The sequence below is a fragment of the Macrobrachium nipponense genome, chromosome 10, assembly GCF_015104395.2.
Source record: "Macrobrachium nipponense isolate FS-2020 chromosome 10, ASM1510439v2, whole genome shotgun sequence".
In the NCBI taxonomy this organism is placed as follows: domain Eukaryota; kingdom Metazoa; phylum Arthropoda; class Malacostraca; order Decapoda; family Palaemonidae; genus Macrobrachium; species Macrobrachium nipponense.
In genome coordinates this window covers 32,746,161-32,772,224 of record NC_087204.1, presented here as the reverse complement: position 1 = coordinate 32,772,224, position 26,064 = coordinate 32,746,161, and the positions used below count along the sequence as shown (strand labels likewise).

The 26,064-nt window shown below is 36.4% G+C and overlaps 1 protein-coding gene across 4 annotated transcripts in view; it reads right to left on the bottom strand.

Annotated features, from left to right (window-relative positions):
* Positions 1 to 26,064, bottom strand: part of LOC135223554 (uncharacterized) — a 110,520-nt gene that overhangs the window by 6,748 nt on the left and 77,708 nt on the right. The gene's annotated exons all lie outside the window — the stretch shown is intronic.

The following is a 26,064-nucleotide window of genomic DNA, read 5'->3' as shown; positions in this document are numbered from 1 at the left end:
TAAATAAGTTCAATATTTATCAGCTGCTAAGTAATATATTTACTACAGTCACTGCAAGTTCACTTTAATGATTGAAAAATTGTAATTCAAATTCAATCCTTGTTGAATCTGGTGAACAGACAAATATTTAACTCATGCAATGAATAATCATCACTCAACCGAACCATGGTATTTGTTAGGGCCAATACTGACTACAATATTAAGTAGTGAGAAAAGTACGATTGGTGGGAAATTTTTTAAAAATCTAATGATTATGCTGTGAATTGGGAAACTTCATAACCATTATTAACCAGAAAATTTCCCGTGAGAACTATTTGACCAATATCTGATTTAATTTATTGTTTATAAAAATGGTACACGTTCATGATCAGATTTAAAGTTCATTTCCCTCGGAATTTAATGTCAATCATTATGACAAGTGATTGGGTCGCTGATCACAAAACTCACCTTCAATACGACGTCTTATGTCCGTGATTAGATGAAAAACAAGTATAGGAAATCAGAGTCTCTAAGGTGTTGTTGAGAAAAGGTTAAGATAGGCCCAGACTTAGTGGTGCACCTTTCACCCACAACAGAGCGAAAAAAAGGATGCTCCAAAATACCGTGCAGCCTCTGCCTGTCTTATCTGATAATCTATGGACAAATTTTATAATTCTATAATTCTATAATTCTATAATTGGTCCATATGGGCTTATTGGTTTTTGGCTCGGCACCTTAACTGTTTCGTGATAAAAATGACTTAAAATACGTATTATGAATTTTTTTATTTACCCAAATAATTCAATTTGGTTTTCCGCTCGACGAGAATAAACTTACTTCTTGTGTTTAATATAAAACTGGCTTGAAGTAACCATTACGATTTACTTATTGCTATAAGTCTCTAGTTATAAAATGAAACCACAGAAACAGAGAGGGAAAGCGCAAGACAGGCCTATTTCTGTGTATAAAAAACACTGAAAGAAGATAAAGAAATTGAGAGATAGATAGATAGAGATATATACAGATAGAGAGAGAGAGAGAGAGAGAGAGAGAGAGAGAGAGAGAAGCAGTGGGGCTATGATTCCACTGAAACATTGGGGAAAGCACAAGACAGAGACCATACTATTCTCTCTCTCTCTCTCTCTCTCTCTCTCTCTCTCTCTCTCTCTCTCTCTCTCTCCATCCCTGTGCATGAAAAGCGTATACTTTCCAAAACACTGAACAGATAGTAAAAACTAATGCTCAAAATCCCCTTTTGCCAAAAAAGTGACAAACTGCAAGGGCGAAGTTTTAAGGCAGGCCACCCACCCACCCGATCAGTCACCTACAACTTAAAAACTTCCCAGGAGGCAAACTTCGGAAGTTTTATATCATCCCGGAGCGGAATATTACTTTCAATTTTCTTTTCTTATAACTAATGTCTTCTTTCCTTGTTCCTAGCTACCTTCTATTGCTTCTTTCAAACGAACACCATGTTCGTTGGTAACTTAAGTTTCAAGTCAGTGACCCCTGGGGCGGTGTTTCATATGAATAGGGTTTATCTCGAATAATAATTAATAATGAATAATAATAATAATAATAATAATAATAATAATAATAATAATAAAATAATAATAATAAGAATAATATAATAATATATAATACTATAATAATATAATACCAATAATAATATAATAATAATAAACATATTTTTTGGAAGATTGAATTCCGAGTCAGTGGCTCCTGTGGTAGAAATTATTCCATATAGAATTACGGTTTAACTTCTGAGTAATGATGATAATAATTATAATAATGATGATCGTGATGACACGCCAGAACTTTTAATCGGAAGATCTTAAATACTTAATATCTCTCTCTCTCTCTCTCTCTCTCTCTCTCTCTCTCTCTCTCTCTATGTATATATATATATATATATATATATATATATATATATATATATATATATATATATATATCGAGCTACAATGTCCTTTAATATCTAATTCGCTCTTACTCGGAATTATATATTTTTCATATATGCTTAACCGAAGGGGAAATTTTTTCTCGATAATAGATTTGCCTGGACCAGGGGCGCGAACCTATGGATCCTTTCAAACCAGGAACGTCAGTGAAGCTTTTCCTACTACACCACCGCGAGAGGTTAAAAGTTCATGTCGCCTCTCACCCTCATATACTTTCGCGCGCAGGGTAATTAGTTGGTTTGGAGACAACATCAACCCACCTCGGACTCCGGTAGTGTTTGTAGTGCTTTTGACAGCACGTAGCCAATCTATAAGTCATATCACATTTCCGTGATTCATATACATATATCGAGCTACAATGTCTTAATATCTAATTCGCTCTACCTCGGAATTAATATATTTTCATATATGCTTAACCGAAGGGGAATTTTTCTCGATACAATAAAGATTTGCCTGGACCATGGCGCGAACCTATGGATCCTTTCAAACCCAGGAACGTCAGTGAAGCTTTCCTACTACACCACCGCGAGAGGTTAAAAGTTCATGTCGCCTCTCACCCTCATATACCTTTCGCGCGCAGGTAATTAGTTGGTTTGGAGACAACATCAACCCACCTCGACTCCGGTAGTGTTTGTAGTGCTTTTGGCGGTAAGTTTTTGAAATGGAAGAGGGTGACAGGCAGGATTGCAACCCCTTTGAACCTTACGGTACCCATCAGCAGGAGAGAAAGCTTTATAGTAGTGTAAATCAGCCTAGTTGGAGAGTGCTGAGTAGGAAATGTAAGCGAGTTTTTGTTTGAGGGAAAGGTGGTCTTCAATAAAAAAAAAGATAGGAATTACCTATAATATTTCAAGCACAATATAATATACATGTGTGTAGTATCTGAATATATGGCAATATATATCAAACATACATTAAGAAAGTATAATAGTATATATACTTGTACACACCTACTCACACTTATACATATGTAAGGCCTAGGGATTTTGATTAATAATATATTGTTCGTGCGTTCTCTGTGACCTATGGAATGTGGAGAACAGTGCAGGAGTGACGACCTGAGAGTAGCTGATCAATGAGTTTCTAGGGGATGGCGTGAGATAAAAGTGCTTAATTCAGGAAGTCAATGTATGACAGTTTATGAACTCTTCTCAAGTGCCTTTGGGAAACTGGTTGTAGCCAGTAATATGAGGCGTTGTCGAAGTGTGCATTCGTATGTGCGTGTGCGCCTCTTCTATTCATAATGTATCACTAGCCAAGTCTATGGGAAGACTCGCACAGAGATTCGGGGGAGGAAGGCGAAGCCATGATGGCAGATGCCAAAGTATTTTTGTTTATCAGTGAGTGATATTCCGGTTGGGAATGGGTAAGTGTTACCTTTACTTTAGCCAAAGGGATGGCTTGTTTGATATCTTGTTAGATGTTCCATTTTATTAACTTTGTCTTTAAACTTGTGTGTGTACTTACCGGGATGTGTTCTGTATCTTTGAACAGACGGATCTGGAATACCGGGGGACAGAGTTCCCAGTGGGGTGTGGACTTTCTTTGGTGACTAAGACATTGTACTGTAGACTGGATTACTTAGTTAATTGAATTAGTTATTCCTGTAAATAAACGTTATGTTATGATGCAACTCTCTCATTTTCATTACCTGTTAGAATGGAGAGAAAGAGGTGGAGAGAGAGAGAGAGAGAGAGAGAGAGAGGGGGTGATTGCCGGGAGAGAGAGAGAGAGAGAGAGCCTGTGTGTGTAATAGGGTGTGGGGGTCTGCCTTCCGTTTCGTGTCCACGCTTACCTTATGAATACTGGGGGTTCTTCCCCCCATGTTATACATATGTTCCCGAAGATATATATAACTCCCATTGCAAAAAAGTTAAATAGAGGGTTTGCGCATTGCAATGTGCAGATTTCGGTGGTTCCATTATCCTTAACTATGAAAGACTTCTTCTTTTTGGAGAGGTGGTGGTACATCAGCAGATTCAAATGTATTTCTGTGGTTTAAAACTATGAGGGAATTCTTTTCCCTGGGAGGTGGGCAGGACAACAGGAGATTTGCATGTGTCCTTGTGGATTTTGCAGTGTAATTCCTCTTTTCCTGAGAGTTGGGTGGGACATTAAGAGAATCCCATGTGTCCCAATATTGCTTAGGATGTCTGGTGATCTGTGCCGGTGTCAGCTCATTTTCAGTGTCTCTGGGCAGTCTAGTAGGTAGTTCTCGAGGGTCTGAATTGCCTCTCGGTCACAGCACTGACATGACCTGCCCTCATTACCAATCATTGCCAGGTGCATAAGTATCCTAGCCTTAACCTGTGTGTGATGACCGAGAGCTTTCTGGTGGTTTGCATTGTGATGTCATGAAGCCTGATATTTGTGACATCCACGTATCACTTGAATTTTGCAAATAGTGACTTCGTACTTCACTCTCTTCCTGAAATTTGGCATAACTCTTAGCCATTTCCTTTAGTTGTATTATGAATGGTTGCATCTTTATGCTCACTGTACTACAGCAGAGGGCTTTTGGCTAGGATGTCGGCTTCTTCATTTCCCTGGATTCCCACATGGCAAGGTATCCAGTTCATGATGACTCTCCTGCCTATAGCTTGATGTGACTTTGCTACTGATTTTATTGCTGCTATCAGTGTCACATTTTCTTTGGGATTTATTGCCTTGATTGCGAGTATTGCTCCTTTGGAGTTGATATGTACTGTTGTGCGCCCTTCTTTCTGGTTAGAATTTTCTAAGACTTTTAAAATTGCCATTAGTTCCACTTGTCTTATGGAGGCATCGTTGGATAGCCTCCAGCTTCCTTTGAAGTCTTGGGTGACCTCTACCGCTGCTGTTGCTGGAGCTTCTGGGTCAACTGATCCATGTGTAATATATATGTGTTTTCAGCTGCTGTGCTCCTGATTGCTTCTTCTGCTCCAGTTTTCATCTGTGCTGCTATGCACAGTGCTTTGTTTGCCAGTAGTATTGTGAAGTTATACCGGATTGGGTCTTAAACCCAGGGAGGTGATTCCTGGTATCTGTTATGGACCGAGATCTGCTCAGGTTCTTTATTATGGTAAACAAAAAGGATTCAACACCAACAGTTAAAATTCGGAAAATAACTCAAACAGAACAGAAGTTTATTTACAAGCTTATAAACAAAGATAAATGTTGAATTGTTTCTCCTACTTGCATAACAAAATTAAATCTGATAATATGTAAAAAGGGGAAACAGTGCGGTAATGAAATACTTGCTGTCCAGTATTGTAGCTTTTGACATCAGTGCTCGAAGCGAGGGAGAAATGCCCATGATTTAGTCTTGAAACTTAAAGAGCAGGTTACTCCTCAAAACCACTTGTAGGATGGTCCTTCTCTGAAAGGGTTATGTCTTCGACGTCGGGACCTCTCTCTCTCCAACTACGAACTGTGGACTTGCTTCCGTTCACACTGTTTCTCGTGCATCCTCTTCCTCTCTTATCTCTCATGATCTGATACTCTCTACTTCCTCAGTCATATATATATATATATATATATATATATATATATATATATATATATATACTATATATATATATTATATATATACATATATATATATATCTATATATATATATATATATATATATATATATATATATATATATCTATATATATTTATATATACGTCAATCTCGGGGCGGAGCTTAACCAGCGAATGTCATCATCTCTCGACAGGAACTTTTTAGAAGGATCTAGACGGAAAGTTACATCATAATATGTGGCGTTATCTAACAACGGGCAGCGTGCTGGAGTTCCATAACACACCTGAGTATTCTTGAACAATCATGAGAACAGAAGCCTGAAACACATGCGGTAATTTCTCCTTGCCAAAGACCTACTCGAAGAAGGTACATTTTCCTTTCCTTCAATATACGTTTCTTCACTATAGAGCGATTACCATGACACGTTCCCCAAAAAGAAAAAGAAATTAAATCAACTGATTTTTTTTTTTTAAGAAACAAGAATCAAACAGCAGGGGAACAATTCTGCATAAAGCTTTAACTCCGTACACTACTCCATTCATTCACTCATTCAAAAACAGAAAACGGTCATCAGACTACTCATTCTGAAAAATCTCTAGAGGCTATCAGCTATAACATTATCCTTTCCTCTTAATTTTTCCTTTTCTGAACTCTGATTAAAAACTTCGAAATTCTTCAGCACCTCGGAGTTTTTCTCAAAAATCATTTCTTTCTGAGACACTGTTACTACAGGCATGGGCGGTGGCCACGGCATGGGGCGTTCATGATATTTCTTGAGCAAGTTTACATGTAGCCACTTTGCTCTACATTTACCCATATCGATTAAATAATTTAGATTTCCTCTCTTTTCTAAAATTGGAAATGGACCTTCGAACTTATAAGATAAAGAGGGACCTTCTTTCTGGACTAATACTAAAACTTTATCTCCCACACAAAATCTTCTCTCTTTCGCTCAAAGATCGGGTTTCCTTTTAGTTTTCCTTTGACTTCCACTCTCGTTCGCTTTTACTAGTTGGCAAGCATCTCTTAAATTGTTTTCGTAACACTCTAGACTAGTTATATAGTCCTCCCTACCTTCTCTAAGCATTAAATTACATTTTAACATTTCCAAAGGACCTTTAGCAGTGTGACCGGAAACCAGCTCGAAAGGACAAAATCCTGTATTGTCATTCGGTGCTAACCGCAAAGCTAAAAAACAAAAGGTAACTTTTCTTCCCAGTCATATTCAAAGTTACTACACAGTTTTCGTAAACAACTCTTTAACGTTTGGTGAAATCGCTCCACAATGCCTTGTGATTCTGGATGATAAGGTGTGGAAGTTACGAGTTTAATACCTAAGTCTTTCATTCCATCCCTGACAAACTTGGATGCAAAATTAATGCCATTATCACACTGTATAGTATGAGGCAGACCAAACTTAGTAAAATGATCTAACAAACATTGAACTTCAGTCCTTGCGTTACAGCTTCTTACGGGTATCAGCTTTTGATAGCGAGTTGGTCTATCAATTATTGTTAACATATATATACTCCCTCCCTTATTTCTAGGCAACGGTCCGACCATATCAATAACTACATTCTCAAAAGGTTCGCCTACTGAAGGAATATTACACAACGGAGCTCAGGGAATTACTTGATTCGGTTTTCCGGCAATTTGGCATTCATGACAGCTTAAAATATACCTCTTCACGTCACTTCTCATTTTAGGCCAAAAGTACGCCCTACTTATACACCTGAAAGTTTTATTTACTCCCAAATGCCCTTGCTCATCATGCGCTAACTTCAAAACTAGTTCACAAAGCTTGCTAGGGACCACTAATTGTCCGGTGACTTTCTCTTTACTACCTGACTTAGGACGAACATAACGACACAAAACTTCGTCTTTTAAACAAAACGTTTCCTTACACACGTTATCGAGATCATCTTCCAGCTCACATTCAAAAATTCAGGTTAGTGTCTCATCCTCTCTCTGAAACTTGACTAGCTCATCCTTATTCAAAAGGTTAGTGCCTTATTCATCACAGTAACTATTACTTGATTCCACTACATCGACTACGTTATTCTCGACAGCTACACCTTCAGCTTGGTTATCGCTGTCACCACCGATAGAGTCAGGTCTCTCAGCCACACTTACGCCAAGATCGACCTCGCCACCTCTATCACACTCGTTCGAATCCACGAACTCACACTCGTTCGAATCCACGATCAAACTATGACCGAAGTCTATGTCTTTATCTAAACCTGACCTAGTTACTACCATTTCAGGCACTGGAATCTCACTCACAACAGGATTCACATAATTGGATAAGGCTAAGTCCTTATCAACAATAATTTCAACACCATCAACGGGCAAACTGTCAACAACTGCTAATTTCACTTCTCCTGACACTACCTGACTTTCCTAGTTTACCTTCAACAAAGGACAAGTGTTCGGAAATCCACCTAACATGACTTTTTCTTCCATATTGATTTCTGCCTTGGTTGGCACATTCTCTCTCCTAATTAGGGAGACAGCAGCTCCTGAGTCCCGAAGCAAGACTATTTCTCTCGAATATCCTCCTCCAAGAGAGGAAACTACACCTTCTGCCAGAAATTCACCCAAAAAATTCCTAGTTTCTCTCATCACATCATTCCTACTTGACGAAAGGTTAAGAGGGATGCAGGCTTAACTAGAACCACTAGTTTCTTAATGTCCTTCCTTTCGACTGCACAATTTCTCGCTAAATGCCCATTCTCATTACATCGGAAACAAGTTAATTCCGAGCTACTAATTGCCACTATATTCTTACAAACCTTAGACGTATGACCAGGTTTTCCGCATGCATAGCAGTATTAGTCACTTTTACTCGCATTGCTATTACTAGAACTGAAACTTTTACTGCTTTGTACTTTACCAGACGAAGGATCATTTCACTTCTTACTGACACTTAAATTATGTGTCAAACTATATTCGTCTGCTAACCTAGTTGCTCCTGCAAAAGATACTTCTCACCTATCTTTCTAACAATACTGAGTTCTTCAGACTATCAAAATCATCAACTTAGCGGAAGTTAACCGATCAAAAAAACAGCCTTTCTAACTTCTTACCGTATTCTACATACGTAATATTCTCGTCCTTTCTCAAACTTCTAAATTTCTTTTGGTACGCCTCGGGTACTAGCCTGTATGCACTAAGAACAGTTTCGTTCACGATATCATAATCATCACATTCCTCCTTAGACATGCAATTATGTACAGCAAGTGCCCTACCACTCAAAGCTGACTGTAAATATAAAGTCCACATTTCTTTAGGAGAACCTACTCTTTCCATTAACTTCTCAAAACACATGAAATATTTCGTTACATCTTCCTCATCAAATTTTGGAACTAATTTCAACACTGCATTCATACCCAAACCTGATGCCTCATTTTCGTTCTCGCCTTAAACAAACTATTTCTAACTCATGCTTACGTTCTTTCTCTCTTCCTCCTGCTGCATTACCATGATTTCTCTCTCTTGCTGCATTTTCATTACTACTCTCTCAGCTGCTCTTTCATCTCTCTCATACTTTTCTCTTTCTTTCCTTTCAACATACTCACGGAGTTCATTCCCCTCTAGACCTAGAAGCTTACCAGGCTCAATAAACTCTGTCACCATCTCACTCATTCTGGTTCTTTCTATATTCTCCCTGTTTCAATCTGTTACGGTGCAGAATATTCTGGCCAAGGTCGCCAACTGTTACGGACCGAGATCCGCTCAGGTTCTTTATTATAATAAACAAAAAGGATTCAATACCAACAGTTGAAATTCGGGATACGAATATAGAAAGAAATTCAAACAGAACAAAAATTTATTTACAAGCGCATTAACAAAGATAAATGCAGATGGTTTCTCCTATTTATATGAAAAAATTAAATCTGATAATATGTAAAAAGGGCGGAGCTTAAGCAGCGAACATCATCGTCTATCGACAGGAACTTTTCAGAAGGATCTAGACAAAAGGTTAGTTAGTTATTTTATTTACAAAATTATACAGTTATCAGTACAAATTTGTCCACAAAGAGACATAGTACAAAATAAACAGTGGACAGTAATCTCTTCTATTCTTGCAGGTACATGGCCTACAAAGAAAAAATACATCAAAATACAACTTCACTCATATCCCATAAGAAAATAAAAAACGAAAAAAAAGGAACTTACTACAGAGAAAAAAAGCCTAGTCACTTCACTATCCAGCATTAAGTCCCAACACACAATGCTTGAAAAAAGGAAAAGTTCATTTGAAGAAAAACAGAAGACTAAGCCGCACATTACTCATAAATACGAAGAACTTCATAAACATATGTACCCAAATCAACAATATTACCATTTTCATTTAATAAAGTACTCAGAGACTCGTAATTTAAGTTTGGATATTTATGCCTACAGGTTATGAGACATGAGTCGTAAACGACTGAAAGCTACGCCAATATAATCAGAAATATATGATTTATCAGTATATAATTTATGCATTACTAAGTTGGGATTCAGTTTGTTTCTGTAAGTCACATATTTCGTTGCTGAAGCTGGTCTATTTCTAATTGATGATATGGTGTCAACTAGTGGATCAATTTGATCATTAAAGGCTAGGGAATCTTGAATAAATCTATTCCCAGGGGAGTCTGCACCCCTACACATTGCATATACAATATGAAAAGGCTCTTCCCTATCAGGACCAGACAACTTAGACATAAGAAAACGTTTTCGTTTTGATCCCACGACGAATTGTGCTGGGGGTATCCAAGACTCAGCCAAACATAAATGTGTACAGGTATTTGCTCTTACACCTAGAAGACTTTTTACTGAATGATTGTAATTACTTATTGATTTTTATAATGCATTTGTTAACCATATTTCTGACCTATAAAACCAGAATTAAGTCGCTGCTGCTTCAAAAAAATTTCTTTTTGAAATAGAATGGCATTTTAGTATTCGTGTTACAGAACATTGAGAACTTATTTAAGGTTGATTGCCAATTTGGCTGATGTAGAGAGAGGCACGTTTTTAACTTCCAGTCATCTGAGAACCAATTCCAAGGTAAAGATAATGGTCACAGTAATTTATAGTTTGACCTTGAACTGTTATTGACAACTGGTCACCTACACTTTTGTTCATCACGAAAAATTTGTTCTTTTTTTCATTTAGCTGCATGCCATATTCATTACAATAACTCATCATTATAGCAAATTTTTTAATACACATTTCTCGCGAAGTGGCAACAATCACTGTGTCATTCATCAACAAAAGCACATGTAAATTACCCAAAAAACTGTCCACTGGTATTGCATCTTTTAACATCATAACCATTTTATCCATATCAATGACAAACAGCAAACAACTAGTGGGAGCTCCCTGCCGTACACCGACAGAGCTATCTATCACAGCTGTTCTTAGAACATTCTTAGTTCTACTATACATCTCTTTAATTGCAGACAACATTCTTTTCCCACATCCTATTTCTTTCAAATTAGCTTATCAGTTTTCTTCTGGAAACTCTATCATAAGCTTTACTGAAATCTATAAACATTACATAGTGTTTTTTCTTCTTAAAATACCCAAATCGATTAACAATCTTAATGACAATATTTGTTCTATACATCCTCTTTTTTTCTGTGCTCCAGCTTGACACTTATCTATACTGCACCATAATTTCAGTCTATTCAACAGCAATATGTCATATATCTTACCTATCGTATCCATGATACTTATCCCTCTATAATTTCCACATGCCATTCTGTTTCCAGATTTAAAAAATACAACAAGTTTACTGTATCCCCAAGATGACAAGAAATTCGAGCTCAAAAACAAAGCATTAAACACGGGCAACAAAAACATCAACCACGAGGCAGGTACGCGAAGAAACAATCCGGGGCATAAGCCACAGTAGCTTTTATTCATATTCAGGTCCTTTAGAGCCCCATCTAGTTATTATGAAGTAAAAGGATCGTCAAGGACAGGGATATAAGGGGTCATCAAGATCATTTACACCTTCGTTTTGATTATTCATATTACCTGGATTTAAAAGCGATTCAAAATGGGTCTTGAATTTCCCGTAGTCTGGTTGCAATGTATTTGCCTCTAATATCTGTCCCTTCCAGTCTAGCTCTCCAGATTGCTTTAGAATCATTGCTCTCAAGTAAATGCTCCCATCTAGGTTTTGTCACATCCCAATCAACACTTCTACCTCTCACTTTACATTTTTCAGCAACTCTACTGATCGTATCCAAGCCCTCACTCATTATTATTTCTATGCAGCCCCTGTCTACATTAATCACAGCCGGAGGCTGAATTTGACTCATGCACTGTACAAATTTATCAACATGAACATTGTTATGTGAAATACTTTTTTTAATCAACTGATGATTATCAGGTTTCATGTACAACAGTCCCAAATTTTCTGCCCCTTCAAACAAAAATTTAAATGGAATTTGACTCATGCTCTGTACAAATTTATCAACATGAACATTGTTATGTGAAATACTTTTTTTAATCAACTGATGATTATCAAGTTTCATGTACAATAGTCCCAAATTTTCTGCCCTTTCCAACAAAATTTAAATGGCAAATTTTTTACACCTGTCTTAAGTACCACACCTAAGGAGGCGTGATCAGACCCTCGTATGCTTTGATTTACTTCTGAGCATTCTATCAGTTGAATACATTCTCTTGATATTATACACAAATCCAACTCTGATAACCATTCTCTCTTTCTATATGACGGATTTCCACCCATTATTTTCCCTTCATATGCGAGATGATTCATTACAACTAACGATCTATTGTTACAAATATCAAGAAGCTTTCGTCCATTGTTATTAACATGATTATCTTGGATATTCTCATAGACATAAGGAACACCTTCTTTATTAACAATATTTGGATAGCCTACACGGGCATTAAAATCTCCCATAACAACTATTTGTTCATGATCATTTATCGCAGACTCTAAATTACCAAATTGCAATGCATCAAAGTACGGAGAATCCTCTGGTTTAATGTATACACCACCGAGAAAGACACTTGGCCAAACAAGACAACTGAACCCAGATTTGGCCTTCACAATCTAGCTTTACGTTTGTTATCAATCTCATGAAGTTGCTTCTGACCAACAAAAGTACACCACCTCTATGCTTGCCTTTCCGAAAAAGGTTATGATATAAACAAAAATCTGGCACACTCAAATTGTTTACTATTTTTGCTTCTAAAAGCCACCTAATGTCGTAATTCAAGACAAACTGCAAATTATCAGGATCCTGCAACTTATCTCTCACACCTGCAATATTCTAGGGACATATCTTTAATTCATTTTGCCAATGACCTAAAAAAATAATTTACAATATATCTATCATTGTCTCGAAGAAGAACGCGATTTTTCTAATCGTATCTAATATTAGTACCAGCATTTTCTGGCTTATTTTTCTCTTCTCGTTCTCTTTCTCTAAGTCGAGCCATCTCCTTCCTTACTGCAGGATGTACGCATATCCTTCTTGATGAATATCCTAGCTAAAAGTCCCACACAGTTCTTCAGATTTTTTGCTTTCTCAAAGGTATAGTTCCGTTGTTGCCGGTCGTTAAGCACGACATGAATGGGTCTATTCCGCCGATCGTTTTCCTTTCTCAGACGTCTTATCTGCCACTTTCCCGGCTCCATCTCCACGTCCGCATAGCCAGTTGCCTCGATCACCTTCTCAACCTTAGCAGTGTCGTCATCTCCGATCTCGTCACTGTTCTCTGATAACCCGGTTATAACAATATTTCTTTCTCTTGCATCAGCTGCTTCTAAAAACTTTTGTTGCTGGCTTATAACCTTGTAAGCTTCGTCCAGGCGGGTTGAGAGATCCTTAACTTCTTGTTTAATTGTCTTTATTTCATTGATTTCATCTCTCTGTAGCTTTAACTCATCCAGTATCTCGGTATTGGTTGGTTGTTGATTTCTTATGGCACTAATCATCGCTTAATGATTCTTTAAGCTGAGGGTCAGTAAGTTTGCCTAACTGGCTTTGTGATAATGCTGTTACTGACTCCATATTGTCATAGGTAAGCATTCTCCTTAAATTTCAGCACTAGGCCTAACGCTCAGAACTCGAGTATGCTAAGCAATGTTGTCAAGGATGCGATGCGTTGCTATGGCCACCGCGCATGCGCAAGACTCAATAAACTGAATGCGGGGGGGGGGGGGGGGGGGGGGGGGGGTGGGGGGGGGGGGGGGGGGGGGGGGGGGGGGGGGGGGGGGGGTGGGGGGGGGGGGGGGGGGGGGGGGGGGGGGACGGTTAGGGAGCGGGTGTAGTATGAGATTTCAAGCTTTTATCTTCAAATTACGGTTAAGTCCAAATTAGACTAAACTGCTTTCTCACGGCTACACAATCCCTGTACATTCAAGCACTTGAAAATAGGTTACAATGCTTACAGAACCTTGTAGTTTCCTTAAAATTCTAAGCAGAGCATCAGAGCTCCCTTAGCTTGTTTGTTTATACATTTCCTCCATACATTCATAATGCAGCGTTCCTAACGATGGGCCACGTGCTGGAGTTCCATAACACACCTGAGTACTCTCGAACAATCATGAGAACAGATGCCTGAAACATGCGCGGGAATTCCTCCTTGCCGCAGACCACTCGAAGAAGATACATTTTCCTTTCCTTCAATATGTTTCTTCGCTATAGAGCGATTACCATGACAGTATCCTTCAGGTAGGACATCCTTTGAAATGTCTTTCACTGTGTCCTGCATATCCAGTTCTCTCAGGGTCTGGAGTATGCTGCTAGCATGTGTTTTGGGAGGATTTAGCTCTTCGTGCAGGTTTATGCATGCTTGCATTTTGTTTTTCAGTGGTCCATTCCTGTTGCTTCTGATGGTTTTGCACAGAACGGCAGTATTTCTTTGGCCTATCCTGTGCATGAGAGACTGTAGTTGTCTCCGCCCTCAAGAGACATGTTCTTGTCCACACTGGGGCTCAAGTATTATTCTCATTGCATTGTTTTGGATGACCTCCAGCCTCTGCTGTTAGTCCCCTCTGAGACTTGTCAGGACTGATGCTGCATATTCTACTTGTGCTCTGATGGTTTGTATATAGAACCTCCTTAGCAGATGGTAATGTTGCACCATCTTGTAGAGATGTGATTCTCTTTAGAGTATTAAGCGCGATTTTTGTTTTGGCCTGGAGGAGCTGTATTTCCTTCTCAGAAGATAGTGTATCTGCAATGCAGATTCCCAGATATGTGTAACTATCCACCCAGTTTATGATGTCTCCCTTTATTGGAAGGTTGGGTGGGTTTTGATCATGCTTTATAGCCATGGCTTTTGTCTTATTTCTGTTGATTTTGAGTCGCAGTTGTGTGCATTTGTCCTCTATTTTTACAAGGCTTCTTGCATCTTATGGAGTTGTCTTTGAGGGCTTGAGCTGACGATACAAATGTCATCACCAAATATAACAGGCTAGATTTTGCATAAGGATATTGAATAGGAAGGGGCTTAGAATACCCCCCTGTGGAGTGCCAATTTCAAGAGAGTAGTACTCCAACATTTGGCCTTGGAGCACTCTTACTTCTCTGCCTTGCATGCATCCTTTTGTCCATCTAAGAAGGTTGCCTTTGATCTTCTTCCAGACTAGGAGGAGAGGATGGTTGCTGCATTAGCCAGTTCATATGCCTTTTCTAGGCCTAAGAAACTTTCTGTTGATGCTCCTTTTATCCCCTTGGTCCTAATTCAGGTACCTGCGGAAGGAATGACCAATGGCAGTCTTTCAGAAAGGAACAATTGTGAGTCATAGAGAGAACTTTCATAGAGGTAGTGGAAGAGTCTTGATTAATATGAATGCTTGATGTTATTTCTACTTGGGGATGGATATAATTCATAACAATATATATAATATTATTATTATTTATAATATATATATATATATATATATGTATTAATATATTATATTAATTATTATAATTTAATTTATATTATATTACAATATACATATATATATATATATATATAATATAATATATATATATATAATATATTTATACATGCATTAAGCTACAAATGTCCGATAATATTCAATTCGCTTTACCTCGGAATTAATAATTTTCATATATGTTTTAACCTAAGGCCAATTTTTTAGTTGATAATACTTTCGCCCTTTCGTGCATTCGAACCAACGCACAGAGGAGAAATCACGTCACTGAAGTCCTGATTTCTCCTGTGCGCGCTGGTTCGAATCCACGAGAGGACGAAATTACTATTAAACTAAAAAATTTCCCTTCGGTCAACATATATGAAAATATTAATTCCGACGTAGAGCAAACTGGATATTAAAGGACATTTGTAGCTTAATGCATGTATATGAATCACGGAGATGTGATAAAAATTCATATATATATATATATATATATATATATATATATATATATATATATATATATATGTGTGTGTGTGTGTGTGTGTGTGTGTGTGTGTGTATGTGTATATATATATAGATATATATATATATATATATATAATATATATATATATATATATATGTATAGCCTATGCATATATATATATATATATATATATATATATATATATATATATGTGTGTGTAGATATACATATATATATATATTATATATATATATATACATATATATATAATATACATACAGATAAATAGACAAATAGACAGAAATGTCCCAAAAGACCCAGGACTCAAAATCTGAATATTGATTATTTAATTTGTCAATGCATTTGCATCTAATTTGTCGGAATATCTAATAACATCTGTCAAAAGACCCAGGACTCTCATTAATAAGAATATTTTTAGTCTATTTGTCAATATATTTTTATCTAATTTCTGGAAATATTTTCAGCCACTGGCAAAAGACCCAGGACTCATAATCTTAATATTTGGTTCTATTTAATTTGTCAATGTATCTACAATTATTTTGTCGGAATACTTTCAGTCATTGTTAACAGACCCAGGGCTCCGTAATCTGAATATTTCTATTAAATTTTTCAGTGCATTTGCATCTAATTTCTTAGAATATATTCGAAACTTGTCAAAAGACCCTGGACTCTCCTAATTGGAATACTTCGGTTTAATTTGTCAATATATTTGCATCTAATTTGTCGAAATATTTTCGTTCCTTGTCAAAAGAATTGGGATTCTCATACTCTGAGTAGCTTATTTAATTTGCCAACGTATATGCCTCTAATTTGTCCAAATATTCCCAGCTTCTATCAACAGCCCTAAAGCTCATAAATGTGAATATGCTCATCTAATTTGTCAATGTATTTGCATCTAATTTGACGAAATATTTTCAGCCATTTCCCAAAAATCTCAGGACTTATAATCAGAATATTTTTATTCGACTTGTTAATGTATTTACGTTAGTAAATTTTGTAAATATGTCTTCATTTTTTTTTTCCAAAAGGCCCAGGCCTCTCATAACCTGAATATGTTTATTCTACTTACATCTGATATGTCGAAATATTTTCAGGCATTTCTCAAAGGACGCAGGATTCATATTCTGAGTAGATTTATATAACTTGTCAATGTATTTGTATCAAATTTGTCAACATATTTTCAGCTCTTCAAGAGCCCAAAATTTCATAAATGCGAATATATCCATCTAATTTGTCAGAGTAATTTCGGCCGTAATTCTGAAAGGCCCTTAGTGTAAAAGTCCCATGCCCCGACTTTTCTAAGGGACGTCTCTGACAACGAAAGAGTCTTAGAAATCTTTAGAAATTCTCGGGGAATAAGCGACCGTGTTTGCTCCTGCAATGAAATTCTTTTCAGGTACAAAATTCTGAATTTTTCCTCGTGCATAGGATGCCTTGAGGGATGGCGTTTCAGGCGTTTGGAACTTCCAATAGTTTTAAGATGTTTTTACTTATATCTTTTTATAGTTCCTCTCTCTCTCTCTCTCTCTCTCTCTCTCTCTCTCTCTCTCTCTCTCTCTCTCTCTCTCTATATATATATATATATATATATATATATATATATATATATATATATATTATATATATATTATATATATATATATATATATATATATATATATATATATATAGATATATATGTATAATATGTTTGCACTTTCAAAAATCATATATCTTCTCCTAGACTGTATGAAATGTTAGAACAGAGTTTTGCAACATTTTTCAGATTCCTTAGCTAGCTTAGAGTTATAGGATGTCTTAAAATGCGTGTTCAGATTTCGCATAACATAATTTAAAAGTATATAACATAGTATGAAAAGAAAGAGAGAGAGATTAGCTTTGTCCGTTCGAAGCTAGAGTTGTTTTCCTATTATGTCATCGCCTCGAATTTAAGAGACCCCGAAGTCTCTGCTTTGTTTTCCAATCCTGTCATCACGTCTGATAGGGACTTCTGCTTCGATCAAATACGTATCTTTGTTGAGCATACATAATATGACTGGTTTCATAAGCGTACGTCTTTGCCGAAACCATGTGAAGATTTCACAGTTTTTCTGTAAAATTGTCATATTAGGAGCTTCTAGAAGGATTGCATCATCTTTCACATGCCCAAAACATTTTGTGCCAGATCCACAGTCCAGCTTCTATAAGGAAGAGAGTTTCATTGTTACTTAGCTCCGCATTGCGTTGAGATCTCTCTCTCTCTCTCTCTCTCTCTCTCTCTCTCTCTCTCTCTCTCTCTCTCTCTCTCTCTCACGGCAATTTTGATTTTAAAGCAATGTAAAGATTTAATACTTACTGAATGGTCACTCGTGGATTTCAGATTTGATATTTCTTAGAGTTATTTAGTATTATTTAGTGCTTTTTGTGGAATCTGAACAAACATTGTACAAGTGTGTAACGGTGCCTTTTTGAAATATTGTGAATTGGTGAAATTGTGAAACAAGCTGCAGCAGAAAGAAAATTGGTAACAGGGTAAAGTGTGTTATATTTTTATCATTTGCAACTAATAACTAATAGTTACAATGGTTTGAGTGAAACGATTTAAATTTTTACACATTGCAATTTTTGTGTTTTGTTTGTTTCATTTTTTTCTTATTGAAGTTTATTTTTTGTGCATTATGCATTTTTTCTTATTGAAGTGTCTGTTTTTATTTTATATTCTGTGTGATTAGTGTTTTTTGCGATTTAAGTATTTTCCACATTTTTTTGTGTTTTCATTTGCATTCACAATTTGATTAACTTAGTTATTTTCATTAATTAATCATTGCACATTTAATTGAATTTAACACTTGTGATTTTATTTGCATTTACTTAGAATTCTTTTCAAGTTTTATTGTTGTTTAGCACTTGTGAATTAATTTCCAAATTTTAATTATTACCTAACACTTTTGAATTTTGATTTAATTAATTAATTTTCTTGAATTTTGTGATAAATTAATTTTACTTTAATTTAACTTAATTTAATTCAAGAATTTATTAAACTTTGCTTTGTTTTCAAGTAACAGTAATTTTCCCTGTTATTGTGAATTTCACTTATAAATTTTGAGTTTAATAACAAATTTTTATATTTAAGATTTTTATAAGTTTTTTTTTTTTCACCAGTATAATTATATATTATGATTAGTTTAGGTAGAAACATAGAGTGGTAATTGAGCTGTTTTCCTTCAATTCACTTGAAGTGAGTTAGAACCAGGGAAGTACTTAAACTTCTGAAATCCGGGAAATACTTAGACTTTTAAAGTTGTTGATGGAGTGATGCCCTTTAATTAATTTAATTACTTACAAGATTACCTCACACCTGTTTTGATAAACTTAGTCTGATTTTCTACTATACTGGTAAGTTGTTTAAGGGATCACTGTTGCCGGCTTAGAGTATTCAGTCGTTTAATACCTGTGATGAAGGTTCAGGTGTCTGGCTGTTGTGAGGTAACAATTAATGAATGGTAAGTGTAGTAACCAGATACTTGGCACTTCGTCACAAGTATTAATGGTGCCCAGAGACCCGGGACAACAGATTACATTATCACTCTTGTCTATACTGGAGGAGAGGGACCATATAGTTTTTGTTTTGCATTTATTGTATTGAATTGTAAGTTGATAACTTAGAGAAAATGGCTCAGTTCAAGGTTCAGGAATTTTTAGCAGCCCCTTCCATCCAAGTGTTATATGAAACCACTTTGACTAAGACACAGTGGAGCGCTTTAGCAGTGGCATGTGGTGGTTATGTGTCTACTAGTATGGTAAAGGCACAAATAAGATGTATTGCTATGGAATCATTGATAGATTCTGGTAGAATAACTGATGATGATGAGTTAGAATTGGCTCAAGAGTTGTTGAATGCAGCACGGGCTGATCTTATAAATAAGCAAGAAGAAAAGAAAAAGAGAAGTGATGCAGGTCTTAGACGCATTGAAGCAGAAGAGAATTTGATTAAGCTGAAAATACAAGCTGAAAGAGAAAGAGAAGACAGAGAGAAACAGAAAGAAGAGAAAGAGAAGAAGAAAAAGCAGCAGAAGAGGAAAGAGAAAGGATAAAATAGGAAAGAGAAATCACAAGACATGAAAGGGAGATGGAATTGATAAGAGCTAGATCCACATTACCTGTGACACCGTCTAACCCTAACCAAGGTAATCTAGACCCTGTATTTAATGTTGTAAGAGTACAGAAGTTAATCCCTAAGTTCACTGAAGAAGCTCCAGATGAGTTTTTTTATCACTTTGAGAAAGTGGCTTCAGGTATGGGATGGCCAGAAGATAAATGGTCAGTTTTGCTACAAAGTGTCTTAATTGGTAAATGGAGAAGTGCTTATCTAGCCTTAACAGCTGATCAGTGTAAAGACTACAAGGTACTTAAACGCAGTGTGCTACAAGTTTACCAGATGACCCCAGAGTACTACAATGAAAGATTCAGAAATTTAAGAAAAGATGAGATGGGAACCTTCTTAGATTATGCCTACAAAGTGAGAAGGTGTTTTAAACGTTGGTTAGAAGCTGCTAAAGTTAAAACTTTTGATGAGTTAGAAGAATTACTTGTTCTTGAATAGTATCTTAAGGGAATTCCTGAACATATAAGAGCCAATTTGAGAGAGAGAGAGAGGTGAAGAAACTTGACAAAGCTGCTACACTGAGTGAAGATTACAATATAATTAGTAGCAAATGCAATTACAATATCAAGTACCAGAACCAACAATGCCCAGGTTTTAAGTCTTATCCAAATATCAGGGAAAAATTTAATGGGAAACCTACAAGTGATACTACCAAGAGTACACAAGGTAATACACCTCAGCAAGCTAATGTGAAACTTCATCCAATTTTTCAAGACAGTTACAGAAACCTAATGTTGTCTGTTTCAAGTTTGGAAGAGCAGGATACTTCAGTCAAGAGTGTTACCGGAATCAACAGCTGTCAAAGCCAGTTGGTCAAGAAGTGAAAGGTGACCAGGTGAAACAAACTACAAAGAGCAGTGTGGGAAAGAATCAAACTCCAGAGAAGAATGAAACTAAACAATCTTAATGTCTAGCAACCAGTGGAAATGTAACCTCAAGCAGTGAGTGGCTTAGCAGTGTGGAGGCTTTTAAGCTGTCAACTCAAGGAGGGAGTGTGCAGGTACCAGTCAAGATATTACGTGATACAGGGAGTAACCATAGTGTGGTTGTACGTGGTGCTCACCCTCAGTTGGAGAAGAGTCTCACAGGAGATTCAGTTATTTAGAAGGGTATGGGAGGAGAGGAAATAACTCCTATATGCCACTTACACCAGTCATATGAATTGGTGACAGGGAATGTTGATTTTGCTGTAAAGGACTCACTGGCTGTGGAAGGTGTACATGTTCTGTTGGGGAATGAAGTTGGTGGTGTGCCATTTATTCCTTGTCCTGTAGTGACAGACAAACCGTTGAGGATTAGTCCTACAGTAGAGTTGGAGAAGAATAAACCCCACCTGTTTCCTAGTTGTGTAACTACCAGAAGTATGAAGAGGACTACGACTGCAAATGAAGAAACTGAGGATTTACACACCCAAGAAGGATCAAGTGAAGGATATTTGTGCTTAGAAGAATTGTTCCAGGGAAGTGATGTTTCCCCTAGTGCTGACCAAGAAGAGATTTCCCATGAAGAAGAAGACGACGACGACGAAGAAGAAGAACCTGTTGTTCCTGAAGAGACTCTGAGTAGTCAAAGTGTTCCTGAAGACAGTAGTGAAACTACAGTAGCTGAGTTAGCAGATATTGAGAATTCAACCCTTGAAGTTGGTCAAGTGACAAGAGAGAAGATTTGTTCTTCAGAGTTGTTGATCATGAAGAGATGCAACAAACTCCTACCTGTTATTATTTGAAGGAAGGTTTGCTGATGAGGAAGTATAGACCTACAGATATACCAGGAGATGCTGTATGGGGCGAATATCATCAAATTTCGATTCCATATCCATTGAGGAAGCAAGTGGTAGCAGTAGCTCATGATTCTGGACATATGGGAATCAGGGAGACTGTGGAGAAGATCATGAAATGTTTTTTCTGACCTGGACTTCACAAAGATGTTAGCAGGTTTTGTCGTGAGTGTCATATCTGCCAGATAGCTGGAAAACCGAATGAAACCATCAAGAAAGCCCCCCTACAACCTATAGAAGTTAGAGGAGAGCCCTTTAGCCAAGTGATTTTAGTCATGGTTGGACCGCTGCCAAAGACAAAGAAAGGAAATTAATATTTGTTGACATTAATGTGTCCTGTGACAAGATATTCAGAGGCAATCCCTGTTAGAAATATATCTGCCAAGATAGTTGCTGAAAAACTTGAGGAGTTTTTCTCAAAGTTTGGTATACCAGAAATAGTACAAAGTGATGGAGGAATGAACTTTACTTCAAAGTAATTACAGGATGCGATGAATTTGTTAGGAGTGAAAGAACAGTTATCCACTGCTTATAATCCAGAAACTCAAGGTGCCTTGAAAAGGTTCCACCAGACACTGAAAAGTATGCTGACAAAGTATTGTTCTGAGTCAGGAAGAGAATGGGATGTTGGTTTACCAATAATGTTGTTTGAAGTTAGGAGTGCTTATCAGGAAAGTATGGGATGTTTGGTAGAGAAGTTAGAGGACCGTTGAAGATTCTTGCAGAAAATTGGGAAGGAAACCAAGAGGAAATCCAAGGAGAGTATGTGAAGAACTTGAGGAAAAGGTTGAAAGAGATTAGAAAATTCTCTTTAGAAAATCTGAAAGTGAGTCAAGAGAAAATGAAAAGGAGATATGATGCTAAGACTAAGCTAAGAAATTTTAGTGTTGGTCAACAAGTGTTAGTGTTCTTACCTGTCAAGAGATTTCCCCTCACTAATAAATTTCAAGGTCCTTACAAGATAATTCAGAAGTTAAGTGATAGAACTTATGTGACTGAAACACCAGAAAGAAGAAGAAGACATAGGAAGATACATGTGAACCTCTTGAAACCTTATTTCTCAGAAACTAAAACTGAAACTGTGTCAATACACAAAAAACTTCATCTACAGAAGACGATGATGGCTACGAATTGGGAGCTGAAAGCAAGATGAATAATTCTTCAATTTTGGAAAATTTGGAGGATAAACTGAAACATCTGAGTGCTGAACAAGGTGAAGACTTAAGTGCAGTGATTAGAAGTTTCCCAGGAATTTTTGCAGATGTACCTAGGCGTACTGATTTGACCAAGCATGAGATCAAGATTCAAGAAGATGGAAAACCATTCAAGCAAAGAGCCTATCGCTTATCGCCTTATCATCGAGATGTTTTGGGGAAGGAAGTTGAGTATTTGCTGCAACATGGATTAGCAGAACCATTCAAGTCACTTCAGTTCTCCATGTGTGTTAGTGAAGAAACCTGATGGTTCATTTAAAATGTGTACTGATTATAGGAAACTGAATTCCATCAGCGTGGCTGACAATTATCTTTTGCCTCTTATAGATCAGTTACTTGATAATATTGGGCAAGCCAAGATTGTTTCCAAGATAGACTTGTTGAAAGGATATTATCAAATCCCCCTAGGTGAGAATGCTAAGTTGCTGTCAGCTTTTATTACCCCTTTTGGACTGTATCAGTATATTGTTCTGCCGTTTGGTCTGATGAATGCACATGCAACATTCCAACGAGTGATGGATCAACTGCTAAGATCTATAGAAGGAGTAGGCGTATACTTGGATGACATGGTGATTTACTTTACAACATGGGAAGAACATCTGAAGATTCTGAGGAAAGTTTTCAAGAAACTACAAGAAGCAGGACTAACAGTCAACCTAGAGAAGAGTGAGTTTGGAAAAGTAACTGTGCAGTATCTTGGGTTTGAAGTTGGGAAAGGCCTTCTTGCTCCAGTAAATGCTAATGTGGATGGTATCCGTAAGGCTGCCCCACCTACTACCAGGAAACAACTACAGAGATTTTTGGGCATGGCTGGATTCTATTGTCATTTCTGCCCAAATTTCTCAGCCATAGTAGCTCCCTTGATAGACTTCACTAGTCCCAAAGCTAAGTTTGTTTGGACTCCAGAGTGTCAAGAATCCTTTGAGAAAGTAAAAGCCCTTTTAACTTCAAGACCAGTACTTCAAGCTCCAAACTTCAACAAGAAATTTGTGATACAAGTTGATGCTTCTGACTGTGGCATTGGAGCTGTTCTACTTCAAGAAGATGAAAATAATATCTACCATCCTGTGTGCTTCATGTCTTCAAAACTGAAAAAACATCAGAAAGTATACTCGACAATCAAGAAGGAAACTTTAGCCTTAATCACAGCATTGAAAAAGTTTGAAGTGTATGTGAACAGACCTAGGAATGAAGACATTTTAGTGTTGTCTGATCACAATCCACTATCATTTATCCAGCAAATTAAAAATCATAATCAAAGACTGACAAGGTGGTCTTTGTGCTTGCAACAGTATAACTTATGAGTGCAGCACATTAGTGGAAAAACAATGTAGTTGCTGATTATTTATCTCGTTGTGAATCGTTGGATTCAACACTGTGATAGCCAATCTTCTGGGGAGAGGCATATTATATGTTGCTACTTTCAAAAAGCATATATCTTCTCCTAGACTGTGTTAAATGTTAGAATAGAGTTTTGCAACATTTTTCAGATTCCTTAGCTAGCTTAGAATTAAAGGATGTCTTAAAATGTTTGTTCAGATTTTGCATAACATAATTTAAAAGTATATAATGTAGTATGAAAAGAAAAAGAGAAAGATTAGCTTTGTCCGTTAGAAGCTAGAGTTGTTTTCCTATTATGCCATCGCCTCGAATTTAAGAGACCCCGAAGTCTCTGCTTTGTTTTCCAATCCTGTCATCACGTCTGATAGGGACTTCTGCTTCGATCTAATACATGTCTTTGTTGAGTATACATGATATGACTGGTTTCATATGCGTACGTCTTTGCCGAAACCATGTGAAGATTTCACAATTTTTCTGTAAAGTTACATCATATTAGAAGCTTCTAAAAGGATTGCATCATCTTTCACATGCCCAAAACATTTTGTGCCAGATCCACTGTCCAGCCTCCATAAGGAAGAGAGTTTCATTGTTACTTAGAACCGGCACTTTTGATTTCAACGTAACGTAAAGATTTAATACTTACTGAATGGTCACTCTTGAATTTCAGATTTGATATTTCTTAGAGTTATTTAGTATTATTTAGTGCTTTTTGTGGAATCTGAACAAACATTGTACAAGTGTGTAACGGCACCTTTTTGAAATATTGTGAATTGATGAAATTGTGAAACAAGCTGCAGCAGAAAGAAAATTGGTAACAGGGTAAAGTGTGTTATATTTTTATGATTTGCAACTAATAACTAATAGTTACAATGGTTTGAGTGAAACGATTTAAATTTTTACACATTGCAAATTTTTGTGTTTTGTGTTTGTTTCATTTTTTTCTTATTGAAGTTTATTTTTTGTGCATTATGCATTTTTTCTTATTGAAGTGTCTGTTTTTATTTTATATTCTGTGTGATTAGTGTTTTTTGCGATTTTGTTATTTTTCCACATTTTTCTGTGTTCTCATTTGCATTCACAATTTGATTAACTTAGTTGTTTTCATTAATTAATCGTTGCACATTTAATTGAATTTAACACTTGTGATTTTTTTTGCATTTACTTAGAATTCTTTTCAAGTTTTATTGTTGTTCAACACTTGTGAATTAATTTCCAAATTTTAATTATTACCTAACACTTTTGAATTTTGATTTAATTAATTAATTTTCTTGAATCTTGTGATAAATTAACTTTGCTTTAATTTCACTTAATTTAATTCAAGAATTTATTAAACTTTGCTTTGTTTTCAAGCAACAGTAATTTTCCCTGATATTGTGAATTTCACTTATAAATTTTGAGTTTAATAATAAACTTTTATATTTAAGATTTTTATAAGTGTTTTTTTTCACCAGTATAATTATATATTATGATTAGTTTAAGTAGAAAGATAGAGTGGTAATTGAGCTGTTTTCCTTCAAGTTACTTGAAGTGAGTTAGAACCAGGGAAGTACATAGAATTCTGAAATCCGGGAAATACTTAGACTTTTAAAGTTGTTGATGGAGTGATGCCCTTTAATTAATTTGATTACTTACAAGATTACCTCACACCTGTTTTGATAAACTTAGTCTGATTTTCTACAATACTGTAAGTTGTTTAAGGGATCACTGTTGCCTTTATAGTATTCAGTCATTTAGTATCTGTGATGAAG